The sequence below is a fragment of the Atta colombica genome, unplaced genomic scaffold (assembly GCF_001594045.1).
Source record: "Atta colombica isolate Treedump-2 unplaced genomic scaffold, Acol1.0 scaffold85, whole genome shotgun sequence".
NCBI lineage: Eukaryota > Metazoa > Arthropoda > Insecta > Hymenoptera > Formicidae > Atta > Atta colombica.
The window spans coordinates 257,540-265,317 of NW_017259578.1; positions in this window are offsets into that span (position 1 = coordinate 257,540).

Here is a 7,778-nt window from a genome sequence, read left to right on the forward strand (position 1 = left end):
CCGGGGATTTCCCGCGCCCTTCTCCTTCCTCGCGCCTATCAGTACCTCCCGCGCCTTCCTCCTCGCGCCTACGAATATCCCTCGCGCTCCGCGCTCCTCATGGGTTAGAATCTTGTTATGCTAATAACTAGGAAGAAAGTATTACATTTGAAAAAAATTCTGTTCAAGGAAAAAGAAATATTCAAATTTAGGTTGCATGAAAAATTTTGGAATATTTCATGTTAGTCAATTAACAAAAAATGTATACTAGATAAGATAATTATATATAGGATTAAATAGAAGATTAAATAGTATAGATTAAATAGTAATAAGCAAAAAAATTTTTTTAGTTTCGGTTTTTGAATGCATTTTTGTTTGTGCGCTAGAAGAAAAGATAAATTTATTCTCCTTGATAAGGGTAAATCAGTAAAATTTTTTCAACGAGACTATTGAATATTGTTAACTTTTTCAAAACTTTCTTCTGTATCTCTCTTTTCAAGGTAAGCAAGATTTTCCATATGAATAGATATTAATCTATTATCGTATCTTAATAAAAATTCATTTCCAAGTTTCACTTTGTGAACCTTGTCTCTCTCGTGTGTGTCAAGAAAGTTTCACGTAAAGTTGCATATAAAGTGAAATGAAATCAGTGAAATTTGCAATGCTTCACAAAAAGTGAAATGGCGAAAGAAATAATTTGCAGTATCAAGTTAGATTCGATGCTTAATACATGTATAAACGCGGAAAAATTTTTATCCGGATTAACCGATATTTCGGAACGTAATTACGCGATTTTCACCGGTTTTACCTGTGAATGCTCGGATTCGGTATTATAGATGCTGTATCAATTGGATACTTTAGTGACAAGTGTATTCTTCCAAGTGTATAACCGTCGAAATCATGGAAATGTGGATTTTTGAATATGAGGAAGATATGAAAAGGTACATCGCAAATCTCCTTATCCATAATTTCCAAGGTGAATATCTCATTTTTGTTTCAATATTTCATTGAAAATTGAATACGATTAACATGATATAATAAGCATAAATTAACTTAACGTAATTTTTTAAAAATAAATTCTAGAAAAAAATATTTGAATAAAAAATACAGTGGTGATAAATTCTCTTTCTCAATCACAGAGACGTTCCGCGGAGGAAGAACCAGAGGCAGTTCCGTCGCGTAAGTAAATTGGAAAATTATAATATTAGAAACTGAATTTTTTGTAATTTTGTAGCATTAAAATATCAATTATTTGCAGGAAGAGCACGTATTGTTCTAACGCAGAAATTAAAAGAAGAAAGGTCGGAAATTCTGATTACCCCTTTTGTCGAGTGAGTTAATATTTTTAGGATAAAAATAATTTTTAAATTTGATAAAACAATTGATGGAATCTTAATAATATAATACTTTCGGATACAGAAGAAAATGTGAATTTTCCCGAGCATCGCGTGTCTTCTCTCTCATGAAAGATAAAAATTTTAATTAAAGTGAAAAATTCAAGAAAAAAATCATTTTTTTCTTCCAGAATATGAAGTTATTTATTCTTCTGCACTTCATGAAGAAGAAAGAGAAAATTAAAAAGAAGAATGGAGAGAGGAAGAGCAAGAGGAGAAGGAGGAGGAAATAGTCAGTTGGAAAAGTACATAGGAGAAAATGAAGAAATGATAAAGGAAGAAGAAAGAGGAACATGGGAAAGGAAGAAAAACATGAAGAAGAAGAAGAAAATCAAGAGGAAGAAAGAAATAATGTAGTAACTATAGGTATATAATCTTTCTCTTTTACCGATTTTTTATCCAATGTATTTAATTTATTAATTTGATTGACGAATTTTTAGGGACTCTTCACTTTTTTATTCCGTGAGTAAGAAGAAGGCTTTCTTTATGGCGCACAGTGAGTTAGGAGATCTGAAAAGCTAGCTAAAAGTTGACTTTCAAATTTGCTTAAAATAATTTTTATGTGTCATCAGAGAACATATAAATGAACTGTGTAATAAGATTTCGATTGCATGTTTCGATGAACAATTGCTTAATTACAAAACATAGGCAATATATAATTTTAAATATATAATTTTAGACCTATTTTTAATATAAAAAACATTAAAACTATTAATATATATACTTTGCAAATTAAATAAAATTAAATAAAAATCGTATTGATTTTGAAAGTGGATAAATAATGATACTATACATTATTTGTTTTAAATATTTGCATTATTTTGTGTGGTAGAGTTATTTATGCGAATATTTCTAATTTAAATTGATTAAGACAACGAAAATCCATCATAGTCTACGCGGTCTCGGAATTAATTTTTTTTAACTCTGTTTGGATGAATATAGTTCATGAAAATAAGTTGCTATTTTATGCTACTTTTGCGTTACTAAAGATATGTATTTATTTTCCCGTTACTATTATGGACCAAGAGAATAAGTGAAATAAAAATTCATTCATTTCACAGAATTTTAATAAAATTATAAAAAATTATGGTCTTGTATGGTTTTTTGGATCGCTGATTTCGAATTTTATATCAGAATTTCAAAATGGCGAACGATTTTCTATAATAGTTGTCTAATTTTTATAAAATTAATACTTTTAAATAGTATATACCAGTTTTTAATTTTATATTTCAAAATTTATGTGTAGTAAAACATTTTCTAAAAATAATCAATTATTATTCAAGCGTAATTACAAATCTCCTTTATCGCACTGCTCTTTATTAGTTCAATAATTGTACAGAAATTTTTGTAACAAATTTTAAGACTGTGTGAATCATCTTCTTTCTCGATTTTGTTTGATTCAGCAAGAGAATTATTGATTAAAATTAAGAATATCAAGTAAGTAGATTACTTCTCTGTAGATTACTTCTCTGTATTGTCTTTTCTGAATTTGCGAAATAAGATTAAATGTAAATATAATGGAATCAATAGTATCCACAGTTTTGTTAAATACGTCTTCTATTGTTGCCAGAACATTTTCTGCTGTGAATAAATCGAAAATGTAATATATTTTGTATGTAATTCAATATTCGAGCCGGTACACAGTTCTCACGTCACCGATAGGGGATCGTGCAACCGAGCGCTTATTCGCATAATAAATGCAGCTTCTATGGCAATAAATAGAGCAGTTATGGATGATAAAATCACTCTGCAATTCAGCTAAAATGCCTTTTTGAGGCCTTTAACTGTTAAGCGTTATATGATAGAATAATTAAAATGCCACAGGACTTTCACTTTATTTAATCATATTAGTATGGGAAAAAATTCGTAGCGTTTTTCCCGTTAGATGGCATTAAAAAAACGCCACGAACTTTTTCCCATATCTAATACTAATCTGATCAGAAAGTTGTTTCTGTTTTATTGAAAGTAGTTTAGAAATAATTTATAATGAGTCAAAGAAAAAAATTTAATCGTGAGATACTGAATATTCTGAACAGATGCAATGCAACTTCTGAAATTGATAATATTCAGAAAGTTATATATTAGGGAAATTGAATGTGCAAAAACGTGATATAGATATTACATAGACAAATCAAATAAAAACTATAATAAGGAACTAAAAAAAAAGTACACATAAACAAAAATAGAATTCTATTAAAAGGATAAAATATAAATTTAAATCCAAGTATGGATCATGGTTAGTCTCTACATTTCCAGATTTGATCTTGCAGGAATATGATGTGCAATCATGCTAGCTTCCAAAAAAGAGCGTTCATGTCTACTATTTGATGAAATATCCAGTCGATCGCAACAACGCATAGTAGCAAAAATTTCTGCTCAACAACAGCATGATCCAAACACAATATTGATGGTTTGTCGTCACGCAGCGTGTCACAGTCTGGAGAAACTGATTTGTTTAGAATTATAAGACATATTCAAGAGAATAGCTCAACTGTAATAAGAAAGCAGTTAGAAGAACCGAAAGTAAGCATACAGAAGCTTATAGCAAATCATTAGTTTATTTACTAGACCAAAGTTTATCTAAGAAAAATTATTTAAGTATGCTCTTATTTGTTAAGGGATAAAGTGCAGATATTTTTCCGGCACGACCAAACTGCCAAAGAATTGTGTCGACCACCGAAAAATTTCATGAGCATTACTGAGAGCAACGCTGAAGTTAGTTTTCAGGCACTCTTAAATCACATTACAAAGAATTATTGATTTATAATCAGATGTAATTCTACATTATTAGAAATTCTACATTATCAGAAAAATAAAATTACCGAAATCGAGGCAATGTTAATTTGTTTTTGGGGATTTGATAGCCACACTGGCCATTCATCTTTTAAGCAGCAATATTCATCGAAAAATACTAACGATGAACGACTTTTAGCAATTGGATTATGTGATCCCACTACGACTAACAACTGGAAGTAATGAAATATTCTGGAATAATTGGATGTTGTAGTCAGCAATTTTGTCATCCAATCAGGTTGCAATACGAGAAAAAATCAGAATGCGTAATTCAAATGGAAAAGGAACATATTGATAATGAAATAGATCATTTGACATTGTTCGAAGATGTTTTGAATGAAAATATAAAAATACGCATCTATTTTTGTTTATATTTAATTTCGATAGATGGTAAAATTTTGAACTATTTGTATTTGACAATACAAAATCTATTCTAACTTATTCGATCTATCAAGCTAATCCAAAACAGTTTAACGACTTAGCAAATAAAAACACACGAGTTTTTTTCCAGATCCAAAATTACTGCACTGAAATTAGTTCATTGCATGCATAAGATTTTTGGAGTGTTGTTTGCATCGTATAAGCTTGATGTTCAAGCATGGCAAATAAGAAGTGCTGATCATAAGGAATATTTTGCTAAACGAAAACATGAAATACAAAAAGTTGGAATAAATTGAGTCTTAAAGTCGATAATAGTGTGTCCGATGATACATCTAATATTCGAATAAATGAATAAAAAAATGAATGAAAATACTCATTCGAATACATTTCTTTTTTATTCGTCAAGACATGAATAAATACTTTTTCATTCCATTTGAATGAATATGATTACAAATATTTTCGTTTTCACTTTTACTCTGTATTATCTGCACATTATAGCTTGCAAGCCTGCAAGAGAAATCTATAAAAACTACACCGCGCGCTTAATCCGCCACCTATACAATAGGCGTCCTTCTTCTTTAACTTATAGGTTAAACAAAGATATTTTTATAGGAAATAAATAATATATCTCGGAATTTATGGTCCACAGACCATAATGAAAGATATCTTATAATATGTGTCCAAGATATCTTATAACATGTTTATAACATTACTGTGACGTAACCGGAATTATAATATGTATGGCGTTCTATCAAATGGATATTTATAAATTAAAAATCTAATACTTTCTAAAATATTTTCATAATTTCTAAGTTTCCTTCATAAAATATGAATTACAATGATAAAAATAAATAAAATTCATTTCTTTTTACTTAAGATCATTAAAGTGCCGATTACAATTAAGGATAACGATTACTTATTAGAGCTTTTTTTCAATTTATATATTTTATTTGAATAAATATGAATACTCGTTAAATATTCATAGTTTTTTGTGAATAAATATTAGGTGTACAACTTTGCTTCCGCCGTTTTTCCCAAAATTTGAGGCTTTATTGTAAAAAACTGGTTATACATTTATGATTCACAGTATTGTCGCTGGCCACTACTTTCTCTCATCTTTTGGATAGCGTATGAATCCCGCGTCGAAAAAAATGGTCATCTTTTGAGGCTATCCACGAATCGATCCAATTTTTTACTTCTTCATAAGACCGGAGGTGCTGGTCAGCCAGACCGTGTGCCATTGATCGAAACAAGTGATAGTCAGAGGGAGCAACGTCTGGAGAATACGGCGGGTGGGGTAGGACTTCCCATTTCAACGTTTCCAAGTATGTCTTGACCACTTTCGCAATGGGGTCGAGCTGCAAAATCACTTTATCGTGTCTCTCGTTGTATTGCGGCCGTTTGTCTTTCAATGCTCGGCTCAAACGTATCAATTGCGTTCGATCCCGATCGCCTGTGATTGTTTCAGTCGGTTTTAACAGTTCATAATACACTACACCGAGCTGGTCCCACCAAATACAGAGCATGATCTTGGACCTCAAAATCACCGTTCTTGAAGCGTTGAAATCACTCACGATACGTTTTTTCACTAATAGCGGCTTCACCATAAGTATTTGAGAGCATTCGATGAGTCTCAACCGCAGATTTCTTCATATTGAAGCAAAAAATTAAAACCTCCCGCAAATGATGAGAATTTGGCTCGTAAACTGACATTTTCAATCGAGAATAACTTTATGATGCAGATACAAATCGACTAATGTTTCTATGGGGTTATGTTGACAGATGCCCAAGTTTATTGTATGACGTCTATGATCTATTTATTTCGACCACCACTTACCGCTAAAGCCATCTATAGGAAAACGGCGGAAGCAAAGTTGTACACCTAATATTTTTCAAAATTTTGAATGAATATATGAATATATAATTACACTTTTTTTACGTGAAAATTTTGAATAAATACAATGGGAGCTCAATTATAATTTTTATATTTATTAGGTATTCTTGATAAAGTAAGCAGGCAACGGAACCAGTAACAATGATAACACAATGACGAACATTTAAAAATCCAAAAATGTTATCTGAATGTCTCGGACTTGACTTTGAAATGATAAAAAATTTTTAATTCATCTTAATTGCATTGTGTCGTGTCAACTTTCTATTAATCCTGATCGATTTAATAATATATGCTGGAATACTACAAAAATCTACGTCAGCAAGTACAATTGGTTCCATGCCTGCTTCTATTCATTCTAAAATTCTTATACGTGGTTTCAATATTATTCGAAATAGCTTATTATATACCAGTCGACACATGTCAGGTGAAGAAGCTTCTAAAGGATATAGAATTATATGCTTTCGCTTTTTCACACTTGTTCACAGCAGGAAATGTTCTCGTCTTGCAACAATAGAGAATATATTTAACAGAACTATGGACTTCTGATCCCATTGTATCTACACTTAAGCTTAATTCGCAAATTCAGAAAAGACAGTATAAAGCCTAAAGAACTAATTCATTTGTTTAACATTCCTAATTTCAATCAGTATTACGAATATTTTCGTTTCGTGTTCACTTTTATTCTGTATTATCTGCAGTATTTATTTTTTAAATCAAACGAAAAAACCGAAAAAGAAGATAATTCAAAGTCTTAAATTTTTAGTTAAACTTTTAGTTAAAATGTTTAGTTAAACCAAAGTTTGCGTAATACGATGTTGACTAATGAGATTGTGATGATTCGTAATTACGCTTAAATATAATTATTTAACAAGTTTTAAAAAAATGTTTAAAATAAAAATTAAAAAACTAAAATGAAGAAAATTTTTAAACTAAAATATTAAAAAATTTAAAAATAAAATATAAAAAAATTTAAAGTAAAATATTTAAAAAATTTAAAAATATTAAAAAATAAAACACTCAACAAAATGGAGTCGACTATTTGTCTTCGATTCTGCATAGTGTGTATGGCAGAAAGCAGTAGTAATTTTAAAAAAAAATTGAAATTTTTTCTCAAAATTTTATTAAATGTTTACTTTGAAGTTAGCAATATTGAATTCGTCATTTCTAATTTAAAAAATGGCAATGTATAATTCGTAATCAACGACCTCGAAAATCCCCGAAAAAAAAGTTTCCATGAAACATTGACTTGTTTTTGTATTTCTGAATCGTCATTTTGGAGCCGCCAATTTTAATTTTGAAGTTCTAACATCAGATTCGAAATCAGCGAAAAACCATCC